This window comes from Struthio camelus, chromosome 3 (genome assembly GCF_040807025.1).
Source record: "Struthio camelus isolate bStrCam1 chromosome 3, bStrCam1.hap1, whole genome shotgun sequence".
NCBI lineage: Eukaryota > Metazoa > Chordata > Aves > Struthioniformes > Struthionidae > Struthio > Struthio camelus.
The window spans coordinates 89371951-89395116 of NC_090944.1; positions in this window are offsets into that span (position 1 = coordinate 89371951).

Genomic DNA, 23166 nt, shown 5'->3' on the forward strand with positions numbered 1-23166 from the left:
AACTAAACCGGAGGAAATCGGGCGATGCAGTTCCTACATGTCGCGCTGTCGGGGAGCAGGAGGGAAGGGGGGGTACCGTGGCGGGGCGCACGCCGCTCGCTGCGTTGGGGCGGTGGGGGGCATGTATGGCGCTGGGGCTGCGAGTGTCGAGCGCTCCCGGAGTCACTTTGTTGTGGACCTTGGGTGAGCATCTCCCAACGGCCAAGTCCAGGCCAGGTCTAGTAAGTGGAGCACTGTGACCGTAAAGCATATTCAGCCTAGGCCAGTGATAATCAATCAAATCCAAGTGATTTCACCGAAATGGGAGAATTTTGATTCTATTTGCAAGAATAAATACATCTCTTTTTTGTTTGTTTGTTTTTTCCCCTCTGCTGTACCAAATATTAGGTGCTAGTACTGGACAACTAGTCAGCATTTCCGAAACACCATTCGTGATCCCAGCACCAGCGCTGAATAAAGATGTAGCGCTACAAATGTAGGGCTTCAAAGCCTGGAGTGCAAGGATGAACTGCAGAAGTCCCCTTTAAGGACTGTATCTGCTCCGTCCCATGTTCTGCCTCCATCTTCTCAGTGCAGCATTAATATAACCAGGCTCTCGTCGTCCCTGCTCCCGGCCGCTCAGGCACATCCCACTCCTATGGGCGTATACCTCCTCAGCATCCTGCGATGTCTGCTCAAGAGCAGTAATATTTAGCAGCGCTGACTAGACGCTGGCTTGGCCCAAGGTGGGCAGGCAGGAAGGCAAGCCGTCTGCTTACCGCAGGCTGCTGGAAGGCGAGTGGTGATTACGCAGGGCCAGATTATATTCTTGGTTGCAATGATGCAGCTCTGTGGAAGTCATGCAGAGAGCCGCAAAAAATATGTAGCCCGTGGATCGGCATCTGCCACTGCCATCAAGTGAAGTCAGCTTAAAAGAGAGCAGTATTTGGCCTATATATGTTATATTAACTGTGCATGCCTGGTGGCCGGAGGGGAGGGTTTCGACTGTGTGGGAAATTTTATATGTGAAGAAAGATCTAGCGAAACTCTGGAAGCTCAAAATCATTTTCTCGTGCTTTTCTCAGAGCAGTAGGTGATTCGCACTGCTGGGTCTATTTAGAGAAAAGCCACCTGTGCTCTGTCTTCCCATCCCCAAACTAGCAGACGTTTCAGCTCCTGTATTTCTTTTCTCTACCTCTGCACACGGAACAGATCCTTCTACCCTACAGGTCGGTCTGCTGAGGGGCTTCTAGTCGATCGCAAGGTGTCCTCGGTCAGCCCCAGTGGCCCCCGCGGTCGCCCCCTGTCCCGGGCTGTGCCCCGGGGCAGCCCTGCGGCCGCGGCGGGGCCGGGCGTCCCTGCGGGAGCTGGCACGCCGGCTGCCAGGGCTCCCCTCCGGCACTGCCTCTGCTTGCAGCACGCGGGGCGAAGACGAGGGGCACCGGGAGCCCCGGGAGGTTTGGCGTCGCGGCTCCCGTGGCTCCTTGCGTGCGACGCCTGGTGCGCGGGAAAGCTCCCGGCGCCTCCGGCAGAGCGGCGGACGTTGCGCCGACCGCTGCTGCTTGCCAAGGGCGGCCGGTCGGCAGAGCCGGGCGTGAGGGCAGCCGTCGGGGGGATGCCGGTTACGAGCGCAGGTCCGGCTTCCAGAGCAAGCGCCGAGGGCCTTGTTTTGGTCAGGATCCCACTGAAGTCAACGGGATGTTGCTCCAGGAAAAACTGGATAAGGATCTGGGGGTTTGGCAGCGCGGTCCCTCCTCTTGCTGTTTATTCCCTGCCTGGAGTCCGAATCCTCTGCTTGTGACTTCATAATCGATTCCAGAGCGCGCACTAATGATGTCATACCCAGGGGAGTCTGGCTTCAGGTGGGAAATAAGCAGCAGGCGCAGATGAACCCTTTAATAAACAAAGTTCCTGTTTTCATGCAAATGTCTTTGGAAATAAGGAAAGCGGGGAGTGAGAAATGCAGAAATTTATGGTATAGAAGCCACGCTGTTTGGAAACAGACTTTTTACGAGTTTTCCAAGAGGCGCCAGCTGCTCTTTAATGTTTTCATTTAAGAGTTTTATGTATGAAAGCTCTAGCTTATGTAAGCAGAGAGGCTGAGAAAGTTGCGGGCACTGTTGTTAAGGGTGAACCTAACAGGCTGAGGATTTGGCTCAGGAAAGACGACGAGCGTTGACTTTTATTCGGAGCGGAGGCGTCTTAGCGCCGCTGGACGCTGGCGCGGACGTCGCCGCTGCTCCCCGGCGCTGCCACCAGCCCGCTCGCTCCCGTGAGTGCCGTCGGATGTGGCGCAGGCAAGTGGGAAACCTGCCTCTGGGGCAGCCCTCTCCTGGTGGTGCCAGGGCTCGCCGCCGGCCAGCCGGCCGGTCCCCCCTTGCCACCGCATCGCCGCTTGTCCCCCGTCCTCCCAGCTCCTCCTCGTCCGCAGGCAGAGCTCGGGCACAAGTTCCCTGCCGTCACACGCTAGAAAGGCGAGCCAGCATTTCCATCAGTCTCTTCGCCATATGCTGTCATACTCCCTGCCTTCACTGGCATCCATCGCTGAGCCGTGTTTATTAATCTTCTATTTTAGGTGGCGCCTATTGTGCGCTCCAATTAATGTAATTGTATTATTTTACTGGAGAGCGTTTTGGAGCCCCTGCCACAAATAGCTTTATACACGTTCTCCGTGCGCTCCCTTTGTCTGACAATTAGCTCTCTATGGCTGGAACGCATGGCACAATATTAAAAAAAAATAAAATAAGAGAGTCACTTCAGCGAGGCCAGCACGCACAAAGCAGGCAGCTGCGCACAGGACTTTTCTGAAGATGGACCTGAGCAATGATCCTTGGCGCTTGCTGGTCCCCATTGTGCTCTCATGTTTTTATGCAAAGCTTTCTGTTTGCTCATCTACAGGAATACTCTGCCTCTAGCCTGTCTGCTTTTGAAAAGGTGACTGTTGATGACAGCTAAGATAACAAGAGGTTTTTTTTTTTTTTTTTTCTCTTCATGAGAACGCCTCCGGTTCTATTAATAAAATCCTGACTCTGACTAGTCCTTCTGAGAACTCCTGGCCTCCCTTCACCCATTCAAAACTGTATTTTTAAGCTGTTGTAGGTGGATTGTCGACAATGGTTGTTATGCAAACTCTGAGTGCTGGCTTCAGGAGGTTCTTGGAAACCTGCAATGAGTAATTTTATGTTTCTGACAGGTCTCCTAGGAGGGAGGGGGTGCAGTTTTACTGAAGATAGGTTGACAAAATAAGTGTCAATTCATGACAAACTAACTGCCAAAAATAGTCATGTCAAGTATTGGAAACAATTAGAGAACATTGTGGCAGAACATCTCTGAGACTGGAGATTCACCATGAGTACAGAGCCCCTCACCAGTAAACTGATATTTTAAACTTGTTTTTAACTCTGGGTCAGGAGAAACAATTAGGTTCTTTGTTCTCCTGTGTTATTTGTACGTTTGTTTGGGTTTTTTTACTCACCGCCTGTGGTTGTGCTTGACATACAAGAAAACTACGTTCATTTCCTTAGCTTATTGTGGGAAGTGGACACTGACCACATACAAACTTGATTAAGATCAGAAGGTCATACAGGATATGAGATGTCCATCCAAATTTGAGGAACTCTGGCCAGTACTAACCTAGATGGCAGAGGCTTCTGAATTTGAAGTTAAAAGAATAGTCTTGTGATCAGTTTCCTGATACTGCCACTGTTCCTTCTTCCTACCAATGAGAAGACTCCTGAAGAGGCATCACGTTACTCAGCTGAAGCAGACAGGACGGCTCCTTGCTGGCGTCCTGATGCTGTGAGTGACAGCCAGGCCCGGAGATGTGCCCCCTGGCCTTCTTGTCCAGCCTGGGTCAGAGCTCAGACAAGAGGGTTTTCTCCCACAAAGAGAGTCCTGGGCACAGACTGGGCGAGAAGATCATGGAGCTGAGCATGTTTTGCTTTGACTTTGTGCGAGAAAAGATTTTATGACAATGCTTGAGACAGCCTAAATTGCCACCCAAACTGCATCAGGGATGATCAAGATTAGTTCTGGAACAGTATAAGTGGTTGTACAGCTGTTGGGCAGATATTAAACCAGGCTAAGGATTGGCTACTAATTTCTGATGCCAGCTCCTCCATTGACGTGCCAGTAGGTTGATACTTTCAGAAAAAAATCCTCTGAAGAGAAGTCTCCCTGAGTTAGAGACTCAGCTCTTACTCGATGGTAGCTCCTTTTGCATATGGGCCATGTCAAAAGTCTTCCTTCGACTCGTAAGCCTGCAGATGCTGAGCTAAGCAAAACGGGAATAAAAGGCATTCTTTGGGGAGGGACCCACAGCAACATGAAGAACCCAGAACCGGGTTACTGTGCATTTGGGTGGATCACCATATGGTGCAGTTTGCTGTTTGACCCAAAGCTGTCACCTTCTATACTCGCCGGAATTAGGAAGTTCGGCTTTGTGATACTTATTTCCTGACTGTGATGAGCGGTTGCTACGACTGGATAACATGCTTGCAGCAGATGAGTCAGAGGAGGTAGTATAGTCCAGCACACTCAGCTCTGGGAGCCAGCACAGCTGATTTCTGGTTTTGCTTTTGATGCATGTGGCACAGTTTGGGGCTAGTCACGTAGGAGTTTATAGCAACATAAACTAAAGTGACATAGGCTCCTTTCAGTTAACTTTCCAAGGCATATAGATTTTGAGGCACTTAAGGTCATATTCAGGCAGTCTGCTACAGGTATCTAGCCCAGGAATGGCAAATATGCTGGGGGGTTTTGCTCAAGGCAGCGAGAAGCCACTCGAGCCACCGGGAGCCAGGGCCAGAGATGTGCCCAGGGAGGAGAGGTGAGAAGCAGCAGCAGAGCTGCAGTGGGCAGCCTGGCCCCAGGGCAGCTTGCGGTGGGTCTCACAACCTCTTCTCCCTCGTAGCTCTGGAGGGAGGCTGCCAGCATTGAAATTACCCTTTGGCTTCCAACACAAAGCAGCTCTGATGCCTAAGATAAGCACTTTGTGTGGGCAGCCTGAATACAGTCCTTAGTCACTTCAACATGCTTTGCTTTTCATACCTCATGCCTATTTCTATACCTGTAGTAGATGGCATTTTTCCTCCCATGTAAGTTGCTTTGAGATTTACAAAAGAAGAGTGTTACAGAATTATATTTAACTCTCATACTGCTCTCGAGCTGTGTTTTTTTAGCAGGGAGTGCCTGTCATGGAAATCCAGCATAGTTTTAACTTGCTTGTCTCATACTTTGTACACTGGAGACAATTTTGTCCTAACTCCTCAGTCCAGCAGGAGACGGTTAGCAACACCTCATTTCTCTCTTCAGAAGAAGAAGTAAGAGCATTTTGGTCTGACATTTGGCCTGAGAGATTGCTTGCAGAAGCAGTATGGTGTGCCTTGATATCTGTCTCGCAGGCCAGGGCACCTGCAGCTCAGCACTCCTGTGGCACTGCCCTGGGCCATGCATGACGTGAGGGGGACACTGCACACACGCACCTCGCTGTGGAGGCAGCTGTGCCCTGCGGCAGGCAGGAGCAGTGGCTGCGCCTGGAGGTTACGTCTCGGGAGGAGTTGCAAGTCTGAGGCCGGGCAAGGCCGACTCCACCATGCTTCTTCCAGTATTTAGCAAACGGCTCTGTCCTACTGTGCATAATGTAGTTGTGAGGAAGGATACCAGCTGTGGCCGGAGGCTGATGAGCGAGACGTTCCCTTACTTTGACGGGGAGACATAAATCAGAGGGAGGAGGTATGCAGCAGGCTGGCTCTGCGTCACCTAGAGCTCCTTGTCCTCGCTGCCTCCTGACCCTCCCAAAGTAGCCTTGCATTTGGAGGACGCCTTGAGGTGAGACAACTTCGTAGCTGCGCAGTGCTGACGCTGGGATCAGTAGCCTTTCAAGGGTGCCGTGTCCCATGTCCAGTAGTGCCTTATACTGCTGCTCTCTATAAAGCACCCCGTGTTATTGTCAGGTATTATACCCAAGTGCCCGTAACAAGCCACATCTGTGCCTCACATTGGTAGCCACGAGTAGGTAATACCCAAGAGTCCACCAGCTGGAAAGCCCCATCTATGTGCACTGTATTGCTTATTACTATACCGTAGCTCATAGATCTTTATAAGGCAATCCACTGAATCTGTATTTTCTAATATTAAAAGTCTTTATGCTCTTGCCAGTCTGGTAGTTCCATCTTTCCTGTCTCAAGTGAGTCAACAGCCATCTGTGCATACTGAAAATCAAACAACTTGTGGTTTAAGAGGGTTTTTTGTCATTTATAATGAACCCCTCTGCGTCACTCTATGAGGTACCTAGTGATGTCCAAGATTAAATCATGAGAGAAGAGTAGGATCTGAAGCCACCCAGAGCAGCCTGGTATCACCTTTCACTTCAGCAAGCCAACCAAAACAATGCAGTTTTCTCTGTGCCTGGTGCCAAACATTATTCTCACTGAAGCAGAGGGAAGTTTTGTTTTTCCCTAAATAGGAATGATTTGGCCTCTGGTGGTGCTCCTCTGGAAAGGATCCAGCACTTTTCTGATCGTGTCAGAATGGTCGAGATGGTCATAAATCAGAAGGGCTGTTCCAGAAATATTTTCCCCAGGTCTGATTCTCCATCCTACCATGCCGGTATAATGAAAAGAAAAATTGAGCCCACAACTGGTTTAATTTTACAGCTTTCTGATAACAGCTTTCTCTTTCCAGGCAAGATTTGTGATTAATCTTTCTCACAGTCTTTCTTTTTTTGTTTGTTTGTTTGTCTCATAGGACTGTTCAGTTTTTTCCCCCTCCTCTCCCCTTCCATATGGAGAAGAATAAAATGAAGAAGCAACATTTTCAGAGAAGAAAGGCTTGGAAAGAGCTGCTGTTTTCTGGGAGTCTGCTACAGCTGTTAATTTGTGGAAAACCTCAGTGGAAAGTAAGCAATATGGCAGCATCACTTTACACGAGAATTCAGAAATGGCCTTGTTCCAAACCATGGCTGATTTAGGTCTTGGCTTACACAGCCAAAGCTTCATGTAGTGTCATGCTTTTTTATAGATAATGTTGATGCAGCTGTGGAAGGCTCTGATGTTCATTTTTTCAACGTGGAATTGTCGTCATTCAATCAAGCTTAAGTACTGTGGAGCTGTGATGTTGTTTGTCTTTGCTTGTTAGATGTTGGCGGGTGAGTTTGAGACGGGCTGAGATGTTGTTTGGGAAAGAAGAAAAGGCACCCTCCCTTCCTCCTTGCCTTCTTCACAGCAACGTGCACAGACTAAAACTCCCATCCAAACAGTCAGGAACTCTGAGAAAATTCGGAGCTGGACTTAAACTCTGTGGGCTGGGACCCCTCTGCCTCTCCAAAGCACGCACGCTCTTCTCTTCCAGTAAATTTTGTTCCTCTCCAGCATTTGTCATGCATAGTTGATGGCATATCAAGATTTTAAATATTGTACTGAGTGCAGTAACCTCTTTTTCTTGGATGGACATTTTGTTTGCAGAGAATGCAGCAATGGTGCTCAGTTGTCTGGGCAGAAATGAACATTGAGGAAAATTTCAGCTATGTGACATCCATTAGATCAGAGATTAGTTTTCCAGTAGAAATGTCCAATTATTTAAACCTCTCTAGTAGAGGAAAGAGCTTTTGACAACCTGTTTTGCTGAAAAATGCTGCAGTTCATTTGGGATAGATTAGATGACCTATTAGAGATTAGAAAAGGGAGAAAGGGTTTCTCTTTAATCTCAGTCCAGTGGTTAACTTGGGGAACATCAGTGAGTGGTAGCACAAGACAGCTGCTTCAGGTATTCCTGTGACTGTGATTAACATTTTGTATTGCAATGTGTGGCCTTCTGTCAGGCAGGAAGCCATGTGCAGAGTGTTGCACAAATACTGAGTTGCACTTGGTTGCTGGGACAAGACACTCAAGCTCCTCATTCACAGGGCATGCATTAACACACACTGGACTAGCTCCTTCTTCTAGGCTCTGCCTCCTTTGTGAAGGCAGGCTTTTGTGAATGGGTAAGCCCCATTTTTTTCCGGTGCTATCATGTCACATAATGACTGATTGGCTCACCTCCTTATCTCAGGGCCATACGACTTTCTTTGATCGTATCTCCCTTGCCAACTTGGCTAGGTGTCTTGCTTCTTTTCCTGAGGGTGGGTTAGGGCAGAATCCTTGGATCCTCAGAGTTTCCTGTAGCATCTGGAAAGAAGAGGAACACCGGAGATGGGCCAGAAGGAGGCAGGCAGAGGAAGATGAAAGAATTTGGAGGCGGGAAGAATTCGCTTTTGGAATGAAACTTCCTCCTGCCTGGCCTAAGGCAGAGCAATTTACACTTCTCTGCAGTGCACGGAATGGCCCAGCCCCTGCTCTTAGGAGCAAACGTTTCAAAGGTGCCTGAGGGCCCCCCTATTTATATTTTTGTAAGCTACTTTGTCTCCTTAGTCTCCAAGCTATATCCCCATTGCCAATACCTGAGCTAGCTTGAAGTGAGGTAGTGTCTTTTGGAGGGACCTGAGCTAGTTTCAGAAAGTTTAGCCGCTGGAAGTAGTTCACCCACAGCCGTGCCTATGTCAGAGTGCCTGCTTGCCACAATACCTTAGCCTGTGCCAAGTCCTGTTTAAAGCTGTCTCAGTAGTTGCTAATCAATGCTCAGTAGTGTCTGGGCAGCAGCCTGCGATGCAAACACACCGCAGGCTGCACTGAAGACCTTTGCTGAAATCCAGGTCTCTCCACAGTCACCCGCTGAGGCTTGAGAACATAAATGCCAGATGTCACTGCAGAGCATGGGGTTTAGGAGTCGAAGTCACTTAGCTGCTTTTGAAAACCTTATATGGCTGAACCCACATTCCCTATATTAGCACTATTAAATGCTTTCCTGTTTTTCTCTTCCCCCTTGAACTCACACTGCAGTCCTAACCAACTATCGTGTTTTGTTTTTAATGACAGAGCGAAGGTGCCAAAATATTTCAGTAGCTCCCTTAGGAACATCTGCAACTTCTTTAGCTAATATTTTCACAGCTGGCCATAACTTTATTTTATTTTTGAATGCTAATAGTACAAAATCTGGGATCCTGAAGGAGAACAATGGCTAATTTCCCTTGTATCAGAATTTAGAAGTTACAAAGGGCTACATCAGCTCCTTTGAATAAATGCCTAAGGACAGAGCCATGGGAGAGATTGTCATTTGGAAGAACACATTGCTCAAGCCAAGGGAGAGTGTGTTAGTTTTTCACTTTTCATTTTCTTAAAAAGAGGGTGGTTGACAGAGGAAGAACTTGATCTGTATCCAGACAGAGCTTAAATCAGCCTTCAGATTAAGGATAAAGTTGGTGTCTGCAGCCACCAGGAGCAAAACATATACACGATTCAAATGATAGAGCTGCTGTTGATGAGACTCACGCTACCAGTGTTGCAGAAGCTTGATCTGATTAATCATTGCTTCCAGCACAATTTCTATCATCTTTGATGAAGATGAGAAAGGTAAAATGTCATAAATCTAATCTGATACCAAATTCTTGAAATAGGAATTAAGTCTGGGAATTTGTACTTCAACCCAGCAAATATTCAGAGGGCCTTTAATTACAGCTCTGATTTATAACCTGCTAGCTATGTTCAGTTGGCCAAAAAGTGAAAATAAACTGAAGGTATTTCGTCAATCAATTGATTGACTGATATGTGTCAACCAGTCATTTGCTCACATTCTTTGTGCTGCGTTTCTCCCTTCCCTATACTTGACTTAGCAAAGTATCGCACACAAAAAAAGCCAAAGGAAAAAAGTACATGCTGGAAACAGTCAGATTTTAGTTAACTGCTAACAAATCTATTAAAATCATGGCTAAAGAAGTTTTAGATTGATCTCCTTACACAACTGTTTATTCCTATAGTGATATAATCCTCAACTTCTACTAGTATGGAGTCCTTCGCCATCTCATACTCAGAACTGTAATGCCAGATGCCATGTCTTTGAGTGTAGCACTCAGCAACCCGTAACAGCAGCACGCTGTGACAGGTAGCCTCTGTGAACGAAAGCTGTACCCAGCTTTTTTGAGGGCAAAATATGGTGTGGGAGGCAGATCTGCAGCCATGATTTGAACAAACGTAATAGCGAGCAATGCTCGCTAGCAGCACTCGCAGGCTGAGGAACAAAGAAACACCTCAGATATTGCACCTTCCCTCAGGATGTCTCGTCTCATCAGTGCTGCCTTCTGCTGAAGACAGGGCAGGCTGCAAAGTGGCATTGTCTGTATCACCTTTTGGACGAGTCCTCGACCTACGTTTTGGAGGATAAGTGGGCAGGCTGGACAGATCTGCGATGTGAAGGGTATGGGTAGTGGCGGACGGTGTAACACGCTGCTTCCTGAAAGCGGAAGTCACTGTTTCCCAAAAACATTGCTTCCCAAATGCAGTATCTGCAGATGGCCTCATGCCAGCATATTTGAGGCCTGATTAGATCTGAATGTGAGATTTCCCACAATTCAGGGGAAATGGTGAGGTGGAGTAGGTTTTCGGGGTTCCTGTTCAGGCTCATTCCCAACATATGCGGGTATCTTGAGTGGGATATTTCTGTGCTCTGCTAATTGCAGAAGGCCCAATATGCCTTTCGCTTGCACTGGGTCTACAACAACTTAACCCCCCTCTCATTCAATGGGATTTCTCTCGAAAGTGAGAGGAGAATATGGTTGGTCACCTTTTTCATGTTCTCATGCCAATTTCGGGGCAGTTTAATGGACCTGCTCCATCAAACTCAGTGGGAATTTTGCCATTAATTGCAACTCAGGCAGTCACATTGCTGAGTGCAAAAAAATTCAACAGAAATCTTTAAAACTCCCCAGATTACCTGGATCACTGCAGTTAATATTTTGTCCCTGACTTCTGTGTGAAACCAGACACAACTAAAACATGCAATTCAATGAGCCTTCATGCCTTGACCTAAGTGCTAAGGAATTGCATAAGCTGATTGCCAGATAGCACAGTCCTCGCTGTTAGAGACAGGTGATTAAGTCAGCACTTGTGAACTGTTGACACATAAACTTATGGCCTGATAATGTGGATGGCCTCAAGCAAGTCAGGGCAATTCACCTATCATCATGAATCTGAAGAGCATGGAACTTTAAATATCCATTTAGAATAAAATAACTTCAGTCCTCTATGTTAATGCTACCTGAAGGCACAGAGCTTGCCTACATGGATGTCTTGCTGGAGATGTCCGAAAGAGCTGAGTGAGCCAGTCTGCATGTGTGGTATCATGCAGAGACAGTAGCGTGGGTCCTGTGGGAACGTGTGTGCGTCGTCTACTTTGGGAGTATGCACACACACAGAGTAGTATGATGTGCTTTTAACACTTTAATATCACAGCAGGACATGCTGGTATCCCTCCTTGTGCCAACAAGCCCTCTGAGGTGATGGAGACCCATTACAGAAGAGTGTGGCTAAGGACCAAGCCTTGTGGTGTGGTGTTTCCAGGTGTCTGTGAGAGTGTCTGTGGGACAGAGGGGGTCCTAAAAATGCCTTTCTTCAAATTTCATGAGTGGAAAATGCAGGGGTTGGTCAGCTCGCCTCCCTCTCCCTTTGCTTTATTTGTGTATTCTGCATTTTTTCCCTATACTGCATCTCAAGCCATTTTCCCATCGGCTCATGCTGTTATGTCACTCTCCAGCGGGTGAACTCAGTACGACCAGGAAACACTGAAAGAAAATCAGATGCAGATGTGGAAACTGCATTAATATTCCCTTTTAATTCGGTTGCTGTTGGAGAGCTCAGACCGTTACTTTGACTTTGTTCCTCAGTAGAGCATACTTACCTCAAAGTGTCAATCTTATCTGCATTTCAATTTATTGTGCCTGCCCCTATGGAACAGATTGTTCAATGCACTTATATCCTTTCCAATCGTCCTCCAAGGGAATGACTCAGTCTATAATGTAACACATCTGGTTGTGACTACAGAGGACACTAGAGTCTAATGAGGACTTGGATCTGGCATTCAGTTATGTCATGTCTGAGTATTGCTTGTTTGTGTTTTTTCTGAAAATCCAGATAAAAGAATATTAAAAGAGAAGAGTAAAAAAGGTTTTCTTCATAAATTAATAGCGACCTTAAACTCCCATAGTGGAGAAACTGCTCTGTGATGCAATGCCAGTAAAATAGAAGCAACTGTAACTTTACAGAAAAAAACAGTGATATTCCTGATTAATTACTGTGTTTTTTGAGGTTTCAGTAAAAATGGCTGCTGATTATTTCTGAAAGTTATGATGACTGTCTTAGTGCATAACCCCTTCTTAACATCGATTTGGCAAACAGAAGAGGAAATATATCATATGATATTCCACTGGTAGGGCCAAGTTCTGTCATCTCTCTGCTTGCAAAGCCTCTGTTGACTGCCTTGGGATTTCTCGTTGCAGAATGATGGCAGGACATGATCCAGACCCAATATAAATGTAACATGTGAACCAGTGTATCTTCAGATGGACAAAACATGTGTGGAATTTCCCTGTGCTATCATGTACATACTTTATAGGGCAGCTACATCCACGGTTATTGAAAAGAAGCACAGACATCTGTGGTTAGACATCAATGACTGTTGTAGGAGGGAAAAGAGGGAAACTGGAAGACTTAGAATTTGTGCTTGATTGGTTTACTTAGAAATACAAGGCGAGAGAAATGAAAACAGTTTTGAATAGAAATTTAAGGAGGGGAAATTGGCACTGCTGGCAAAACTGATGAAATATAATGTCCTTGCCAGATGAGTATAAACTATGGGTTTCCTGATAGAAAATGATGAGGCCAGTAGCGGGGAGAGAAAATGTACGCATGAGGAAACTGATTTTTATTTTGGTGATGACTGAAAATAACCACGAAGCCTGGAGCCTGTAAACCTGGGAATCCTGAAATTAATAATTTTAAGAGTTAACTTTTGGAGAGTGACAGGCCCAAGAGGACCATTCGCTTTTCAGATCTTGCTTATCCTTGCCTGTTTTAAGCCCACAGACTCACTGCTGGCCATGCAGCGTCTTATGAAGTAGTGGTTATCTGAGAGAGCAGGTTTCGTTTAAAACCAAACATGGAGGCTACAGGAAGTGCTGATGGCAATGGGAGGTTTGGTTATTGGCTCTGCTCTGTATAGGTTTTATACTGCCCCTATCTCTGCTCTATCTGATGCTTTCTTCAGGTGTGTTATGTGCTACCACTCTCTATCCTGTGCTGTGTGTTTGTAGTCCTCTTTCTGCAGGGAGAACTGGGTATCATACAGAACTGTGTTTCAGCAGAGTTTCTTGCTTAAATCTACGTTATGGAACACACTGAAAATAACAATTGTACCCGAGTTTTCCTTTCTCTTCTGTGAAGGAGAGTCACAGAATCATAGATGAATGTAGGCTCAGCAAGACCTCTGGAGGGCTCTTGTCCAAACTCCTGCTCAACGCAAGGCTAGCTTCAAAGGGAGATCAGGTTGCTCAGGACCTTGTCCAGTCACATTTTTAATGTCTCCAAGGATGGAGATTTCACAGTCTCCCTGGACTGTGGGCCTGCTTCATCAAGTAGGATGATCCTTCTTTATAACATTTGATGGTTGGTGCTGATCCAGATTTTAAGCCTTTACAACGGAGGATGCTATTTATCACCTTTGGGGCAGGCTTTGGCTGCTTCAGCAGAAGCAGATGAAGGAAGGTTTTTTTGGCCTAGCAACAAACCACAGTATCAGCCCCAAGGTACTCAATCTGAAGAGGTTTCTACAGGGGCAAGCCTCAGGCTAGCTGATGGAGAGAAAGTGGCTTCTGCAGAGTATGGTTCAGAGTGACTCAGTCAAGCTTTGAAATGTCCTCAAGAAGTGCTAGCCTCTCTTCACTGATAACAGAAGATGCCTAGGACAATTAGTTTCTCCTCTGTTTCCGGGGTGCATCCTCTGTGCGTGAACCTTTCTACCATTCAGCCTTAAATTTCCATCCTTTTTTCCTCATCTGGGCAGAAAACTTACTGGCGATCTGTAAAGAGAATGGAGGGAATGGTGCTGTCTAAGGGCAGCAATTCGATAGCTCGGATTTGTATACAATAATGATAAGGCTGATGACTCACCAACCCTTCAGCTCCTTGTCCCATGCATAGACTTTGACTGTCCTTTAGCAGACTTTGGAACTTGTTGAGATCTAGCAATATCTGTGATCAGATCAAAACCACTATTTTTCATTGCCTGGGAGCTGGAAAGCCTCTATAGTATAAAGGTTTCCCCCACCTCATCCCTGTCAATATCCCAAACGAAAACTGCTGCCTTTGCACCTGGTGGCTCTCCTCTACAAATACAAATGTTGGTGGTAAGATCTAAAAGCAGTCTATCAAGCAATCAAGTGCGTTCGCACATGTCAAAGGAAAAGCAGACTAGGGATCAATCATAAGCCCTGCAATCCTGTGGCTGCCATAGTCAGACCTCTTTGGACCAACACAGGAAACAGCTTCTAGGCTGGAAGTCTCCTAAAACACTTTCCTCAGTGATCCTGGAGTGTTCAGCATCAGAAACTGCTAGCCCAAACAGTCAAGCAGCAATAACAGCAGCCAGGGAAAGACAAAAAAATAGCGACTGTCCAGACTAAGCAAGACTCCATCAGTTCTTCATGACACCGTTAAAAAACAAAACAAAACAAAACTGAAACTTCCCCAGAGCTTTGCTTTCACAGATGCTCATTTACCTTCTGTGCCCGGATGTCCCAGCATAACTGGCACTGGAGCTGAGCGCTGCAGTGATCCTCCTGGTTTGCTGCAAAGCTATAGTTCAGCTCCCCTCCGTCCCAGGCAGGGGAAGGACAGGCTGGAAGGACACCACAGAGCGCTTTGCTTTCTCTTCTTTCAACTTGATCTGTGCTTAGTTTTTCTGGCAGGTAGGATGGGACCTCCTATCTATTCATTTTGGAAGAGAAAATAATTTGAGTGCAACGGCAAGGCATGCCACAGAGTGCTTCATTTTGTGTGTGACTCTGGCTTTGGCTCTTTGCTCTGCATTGTGATTTGATGTTGAAATGAAAAATCAAAGCGTGCTGTCACTTTTCTGGAAAATGTTGCAAGTCAAAGGAAGCTAGTGGGATTTGGGTCATCCCTAAAAAACCGTGCATGCCCACAACTTGTGGGATGGCTGGTGAGCCTCTTCCAGATTGTCCGTGCGGCACTGCCCCACGTGCTATAGCTTTTCACTGCCGTTTGCACTTTTTGCCTGGCTTCTTGGGAAAGCAAGGCTTGTGGGGTCTTGCTCTGCATGTGAGTAAGAGAAAGTTCCTGACAAACACCTTTCAGCTGTTGGCAGATTTCAATCAAATTTGTCAGCAGGGTGGAGATTTCAGCAACTTTATGTTCTTACAACTTTTGTGAAAATAAACAGCCCTGCAAAGGGGGAACGGGTCCTCATCGGTATTCCTGCTGTGGGAAAAGCTAAAGCAGGAGCTTATATCTCGTTACAGCATCTGGACAGGAGACAAAGCTCCAGGGGTTTCCCTGGCTTTGGCTCTATTTGTTTATTCCCTCAGTCCAAGTCAAGGCAAAGTACTGTGTAGCGAGACACGGGGCTGGGACTGGTTTCACATCTGTATTAAAGATGTAAATGTTGTATATAGAGCTCAGTCAACAGACTGCCTTCTTACGAGGCACCTTTGGATTTATTCGCTGTCCACTGTGGCAAAGGCCTGTTCTCGAAGTGTGTGCTTGTCTCCCCTCTGGCTTCTGGCAAACAAGGATTTTTTTTAAAAATTAAGCACAAATGATTACCCAGAGTCAACTGTCTCTGGCCTCCTGTCTGCACAATCTCTTTTATGAAGTAAATGTTTATGCTTTCAGACTCCCTCTAGGCCTGTATAATCATTCAGCACATGGCTGCAGGATAAATCTGTTCTTGCAGTTAGCGAAGGAGTAAACGCATTCTCCAAAATCCTCAACGAAACCACGAGAATTGGAGGGACACCAAACCAAAACATTCTTTTCATTTAGACTGTTAAAGCTGCTGGGAAACTGGATATTTTGCAGAGAAATTGGCTTTTTTTCCCCTTCACCTCTTTTTTTCCTTGAAGTCCGCAGCAATGGAATGAGTGAATTATTTCCTGGGGCAGCTGCTCTGTAACATCCAATACTTTACTCTTTGAGCTCATAAAAATAAGCACATTCAAAAGAAGAAAGTGGCAAGTTGCTCACAGTTCCAGAGAATCCGGCAGCTCTGGAGACTTCATGTTTGTTTTCTTGGCATGCGCTAGACATGTCCATCTTTTCGTTCAGCTTCTGTGGGCACCACCTGCCCTTTGTTCTTCGTCAAAAATAGATGAAGTAAGTCTGAGACACAGGGCCTCAAGGGAGTGCCTGGGAAAGGAGTAGAATAGAAAATAGGAGGAAGAGAGAGTCTTATCTCTTCAAGGGATGGAGGCAATAGATTAAAAAAAGCCTTGCACATCTGAATAGCTGGGGAAAACTGTAAGCCATCAGGCCTGATCTGAGACACACGACTCTATAAGCAGATTTCAGTCCACAAGTTAAAGAAACAGGCTTTATGTAAATTTCCGACCTCAGTCCCTTTTACACTCCCATTTCAGTTGTCAGGGAGGCTGACAGGCCTTCCTCTCTGAACCATGCAAAGCACGACGGCCCCACAGCAATTGCCCAAGCTTAGGTGACCGGCTGGCTTTGAAAAATTGCTTTGCTCGTCTTACAGGATCCCAGACGCAAGCTGTTAGGGACAGAAAATCCACTGTTTCTCTCCACTGAAAATGGAGTTTGAGCAGGCACTAGCTACAGGTCCTTGCCACAGTATCTGAAACATCTAGGTCCACCGTGAAGCAGAAATCTCACTCTCATTTTCACAAGCAATGCAAGCTGGAGCGAAGGGGAAGGTGTACTCAGGCTGGGGAGACTGGTACTAAAATGCAGAGACAAGGAAACTCTGAAGGTTGTGAATTGTGCCTCACTGGCTCTGCACCATACCAAATGGAGCGTGGCATAAATTAGGGCTTCCTTTTCTTTGAGGCACATTTCATCACAGTTTGCCTACCACAAGTTGCATCATAGCATGCCTATCACAACAAGTAGCAGTGGAAAGAGCAACATATGGCTTGTGGAGGTGCAGGCAAATTCAGACTTAGGCAGAAACTGTGGGGCACAGGGCCAAGGGCAGCACCGGTGCCCAGCGGGGCCGAGGAGAAGCAGCCACCCCTGTGTTGAAATGTTGCCCCGGGAAGGCGCAGAAGCTGAGGCGTGAGGTCTGCCTGTTCTCCACAGAGTGTTCGAAACATCGGCTGCGACACGTTCTCGCTCCAGAGCACACCCGAGAGGCTAGTGGGGGGCAAAGCGGACCAGGATGGTGGGACAGAGCCCTGCCGTGGGTGGCAAGCGGTGGCCCGGGACGCGTGCTGCTCACCCAGTGCCACACTCACCTTTCTCTATACCCAAAAAGGTCCCTCCGATACCAAGATGCAAGTGTGAAATAGAGGAGCCCTCTCTAATTTTTCAAGGGGTGGAAGTAGGGACGCAGGACTGCAACGTGACGGGTGTCTCTGGTGGTCGCCCACCACTCCTCCCTCTTCTCCGGCAGACACAGCATCGATGGAGGCAAATTCGTGCACCTTTTTAGAGCCCACGTGGCCATGCTGATTCACACTCCCTGAGGATGTGGCTTGTTCGCTCTGCCTTTCTAGCTGGTCTCCAGATTAATGGTATTTTAAGGACTTTGGGCATCCATGAAAGAAAAGCAGCTACGTGCTACAGCTAATTGCTCTTCAAAGGAGCCTTTGCAGTCCATACCTCTCCACCCCATGAAAAATTGGAGAGGGATCCTCTATTTCACACATGTAATGCGAAGATTCTTCTTTCTTCCCGCTTTGTCTTAGACATAAGTGTGGCAGAGCACACACTTTTGGGGTTTGAGGGAGGGAAGAAAATATTCTCGGATCCCCCTCATCTGTGCTGTGCTGGTTTAGAGGCCCCTGATGCACCAGAGGGACCTTTTTAGGTATAGAGAAAGGCAAGTGCCAGGCCCCACCAGTAATACTGGGTGAGTGTGTGTTCCCGCAGGCAGGGTATGTGTTACACTCCCTCCCATGGTGTATGATTTACAACCCCCCTACTTAATCTTCCTGCTCCTCATCTTCCCCACCTGTGAAATGAGACATTTCTTTGTCTTTGGAGGAGCTCTGAGGTACTTGGAGAAGCAGTGCTTTCTTCACCAGTAAGCATTTCTGTCTCTGGCTGATTTCTGGGTTTATTGGTAGTGTTTGTCAAATGGTGTTTAGTACTCAATATTTTTCCAGTTATCTGCGAAGGTCAGGAAGAGTGAGAAGAATATTATTTTAGCCAAAGCCGATCCTGTGTATGGCCTTCTAGGGTCATCTCTCAGAGAACGTTAGGAAAATGTACAGACAGAAACTTCCTGGCCAGCACATTTGCTTCCTTATAACAATATAAAAGTGAAGCTCTTTGAATAAGGAAGCTCATATGGAAATGAAAAAAAGTGATGAAATCAATTAATTAATATCATATTAATAAATAATCTCTTCCTCCACAGAATGAAGGTTTAGAAAAAATTAAGTGGAAAAAAAAGTTGCCTGGGAGGGAAAGCAATGCTGGAATTAACTGTAACCAGATGAAAAGAACAATTATCTCATTGAACAATGTGCATATATCTTTAGCAACAGTCCAAAGCACTGTCACTTACTGTGATGCTAGCACAATTGTAGGGGACTCTGCTTTGGCAAACTACAGGCTTTTTCAATTATATAAAGGGCAAATTATTATACTATGGAAGGAGTAGGCAACGAGACATACACATTTCTTAAATTAAGAAATGTCTTTTTTCTCCTCATGTGGATGGAACTGAGAAGATCTCAAAAAGGCAAACAAGGAAACTGAAGGTTTCTGTGCAAATTCCTGACAAGTCATGCAGAAGAATTCAAAATGACCTGGTGCTTCACCACAGATCTGCCGTAGTTTCGCGTATGACCTTGGAGAAGTCACTTACTGTTGCACTCCTTTCATCTCCTCCGTAAATGGGATAAATTATTCAATGAAGTTAGAAAGTGTGCTAAAAGCAGGATCCAGAACTGACGATGGCAACGAAAGTGCCATATTATTACAAGTAGGTGACCTTCTCAAGGACAGAAGCATTATGGTGATGGCCCTTGTAATGAGGAAGAGGTTAAATAATATAAGCGAGTCCACAGGGCAAGGGAGGGAGAGGAAGACCTAAACCTCACCAAGAGCACTGTCAGGGGAATTAGCATAGGCAGCTGTCTATGAAGGCTGGTTTTGGGATCAAGGCTACTGGCTCAGCATCCTGACCTGACCAGGCTTCCTATCTGCTATCTCCTCGTGCTGTTCAGACGTCCTGCACAAGCAGGTCCATGGAAACCTCTACTGCTCCTGGAGTACAGCAGTGCTCCAGAGGAGCGGGGCAGTAGGAATCTCATCCTAAATCAGTCTTCAAAATGGAGATAATATGCCTGAGACCCCAGTGCATTCACAGAAAATAATAGTTTTCAAATGCTTCCATAAAGTGCCACAGCTAGAGTTTGAAAAGGTGTTTTATAGCTTTGTGTTTTGCTTTACAAGTACAGAGCAGGAATGAATACGTACTAGGTATGGATGTGTTCATAAGAGTGGAGAGATTTGCTCGTGTAGATTGTGAGCTGCATGGAAGTGTGTGAAGCAAACAAAACATGTCCTTGGGAATTCAAATAAAAACAAACCCCTGACCTTTCCCCAGTGAGGGGTGTGAAAGGTTGGTAGTGGTGGCCAATAGACTGCAGTTGCCATAACAGCATCTCCTATGCCAGTTCACAGCAGGGTTCACAGCAGGAGTTCACTAGTCCTGATTTCTCCATCCATTTCCAGCATAGCATTCATGCTTTTCTAGCTGAAAAGTCCTTTAACTACCCCCATCATCCCAGCTACAAATTGCTGTTTGTGATATGTGGGTGTTCATGGCCTTCCCAGGCACATTTTCTCTTTGTGTATACTATATCCTATCTGATACACGCTTTTTTCCCTGCATTTCACATGGTTAACCTGAGATTTACAGTTCCAGAGCCACAAACAAAGGTGCATGTGGCATCATGAGTTTTCTGTGCATGCAGCAGTTAACTGTGCACTGCCAGAGGGTCTGGAGATTAGAGCTTCAGGAAATGCTGTGTGGTCATCCATTAACCGAGATTTGTAACTATAAATGAACTCTGCAAACCTCCTTTTGCAGATAGCTGCTTTCTGCTTGTGTGAATAATATAGGTTAGAGATGAGTATTTGACCCACTTCTACATGTTAGGCAAATCATCTCCAATATTTCAGGGTAGTGTAAGTGAGTAAAATCCTTGCAGTCTTTATGAGGCTAATATGCTGGCATGCTGTCATTAATAACAAAGTTTTTACCTGAACTGCCAATGCCTACTTGATTTTCGTTCTTGGTAATCATTTTTTCTCTCCTCTTCTCTCAACAGTGGCAGTATTTCATAACTTTGAGAACTCTAATAACTGTGGGGCCTCTGACTCGAAAGGAAATGCTTTCCTCAGTGGGGAAATGCCCTCCAGTTCCACGAAGAGCATGTACACTAAATTGAAAAGCAAAACAAATACTCATCAAAGCTTCCTGCAAAAATTTGGGAACTTGGGTTCTTTTTTTTCTGCTGTTTCTTTTTAAAGACTGAGGAGGTTTAGAACAGAGAAAATAGCCGGAGCAAGGGGTTTTTGTTGTTTGCTCAATGTGCATGTGGGAGCGTGTGAGAAGAGGAAGGAACAGCCGGCCTGGCATTAGCGCGGAGCGTGAACTTGACTTGATCCATTGGAGGTGGATCTTGTGCTTCTGATCAGATGAAAACAGGATGGCAGTTTCAGCATCTCCAGCGACAACAACACTTCTGCTGACAGTACTAGCAATCAGCCATTTTTAAACGACCTTAGCAAATCCACTTGTCACAGGAGAAGCATCTCTTTTGCTATGCAAGGGGCTGGGGTCCATTCTTGTGTCTCTTTGCTATTCTCATGGATGCATATTAAGTGTATTTGCGCTGGTGTTGCCTAAAACTCTGCCGGCCTTGCTGAGAGCTGAAGGGCTGCACTGCCGAGAGAGCATCAGGTCAGAAAATCACCTTTCGTGAGGCTCTGTCAGGTGCGTCAGAGGCACGGTGCTGCCCTGTGGAGGTCATATATTCGTCCTCGGGGCTGTGTCCTTTCCCCCAGCCTCCTCACCACCTCGTCTGAAAGCGTGTTGTCCCTCTGCGGGCCTTGAGGGCTGGCGAGGAGCAAGCTGCAGCCAAAGAGCCCCTCTGGGGCTAGCTCCGGCCGACCTCCTTGCATGCTGCTGGCCCGTCTGCCTCTCTGCTGGTCTAACACAAAAATGTGTCTAATAAAGCAGAGTTTGTTGCTGAAAATCAAAGCTAGACCATACAGAAAATGTAGCTTGCCCTAGGTTTTCTGAAACTAGGTCCGAACCTTGGAGGAGGGAGGCTGCCCGGTGCCCCAGAAGAGTCTCAGTCCTCCAGCGTTTCAGCTTGGTGTCCACGGCTCAGTCTCTGGTGCCCTAAGACCCACCTCCTCCGCATCTGTGCATCCCTGTCCATGTAGGCCTGCTGGTCTGAGCCCCAACATCTGATGTCTGTGAACTAGCCGTGTTTAACCAACCTGACCAATGTGTTCCTACTCAGCCAAATCATAGGATTTCAGTGTTTGAGCAAGGGCCATGTCTAGACAGCCAATTACTCTCTGCTCTCCTGTCTCTTAGGAAACTTCAGTGCAAATGTCTTCTTTGACCTTGCATGTATAATTACTTGTCTTCCCTATAAATAATGGATTTCTTTTTTGCTGATGCTGATTTCTTGGTACCACGTTACCTCCTTAAGTTTCAAACAAACTTACCGTCTTTCCAGTCTACTCTTTGCATGTTTGCTAGCTCTTTTCCCTCAACTGGTATTTCCAAATTTTCAATAATCCCATTCAGCTTAACTGCAGATCCTCAGCTGACAATATCCATGCTGTCATGTCACCCAAGCTTAGCTTTTGTTCATGAAGAACAGGATCTTTTGCAGAGCTTCCCCCTTCTCACTTACGAAGATTCAGAGAATCTCCTTTTCACATTCATGTCTTCATCTCAAGCTCAGAAATCATGGTTATACCACTTGTAAGGAAGAAGGAAAAACACTGTGAGGAGTTGTAGAGTGGGCTCAAACCTTGAGGATGTGCAGCTCACATAATACAGAGTATTTTCTCAAGGCTTTTAGTAGCAAAGGCCCCTGGAAAGCAAAACCTGAATGAACCTGAGGAGTACGTGGAGGTTAAATTCCTAGAAGGCTTACAATAATACTGGCTTTGCTTTCCAGCTGATAGCTAGCAGTAACGGTTCTTTAATTTACCCCTTTGAAAACTAACCTGAGTCATGTTAGTACTAAGGTCTCTCAGAACTTCTTGGAGTACATGTACGCTTCTGGGGGCAGAAGCAGCATCACATGAAGCTTAGCACAAGTAACTCCAGCTTGGCTAAGGCCCCCTCGGGCACTCCTGTAATTGAGACATTTAGTAGGCATAATTAGTAAGGGCACTAATTGTCCGTTTTTAAGATCTCATCTTTCTCACCCTTTCTCACCAAAGGCACTATAGCGAAGTCAGCATGTTGGGGAAACCTGTAACATTTTTCAGGCAGGACATGAGTTCATAGTGTGTTTGCAGAGAGGAACTACAAATACGGCAAGGGCTATACCTTTCAGACAGGGTGAAAAGGGTGCACTAGGGCTGCCCAGAAACAGGGACAGCAGTCAGGGCAGCTCTCAGCTCCCTATTTTGAGAGTTTAGAAAGAGCCCCAGATTTGTTACAATGCATCTTCCCAGTGAGGGGAGCGAGATCCTAGTCTCAACTTTTGCTTTGGGCCCTCAGCTACATCCCGCTCCCTGTGTCCGCGAAGATCTTTGTGAATGCCTGGATGATGGAAACAAAAGCACTGGGCTGCTGGTGGTGAACCAGCACGAGGGGAGCTCCCCAGGTCATGGGAGAGCAGCTCCAGGTGGGATGCGTCAGCTGCAGCTACTTTTTAAACCACACCTGTGGCTGTGCCTTTCAATGGATCGTTGGCTCTTCTCCCGTTGATGGAGTATTGCAGAACCACACAGCACCGAGCTGCCCTGTTCCCCTGGAACTGAAAAGGGGCTAAATTTTTCTCTTGGCTTCACTGAGATCAGCAGGAGACCTGTACGCACAGCATTAGGGAAGCCTCTCCTGTGATGCCAATGA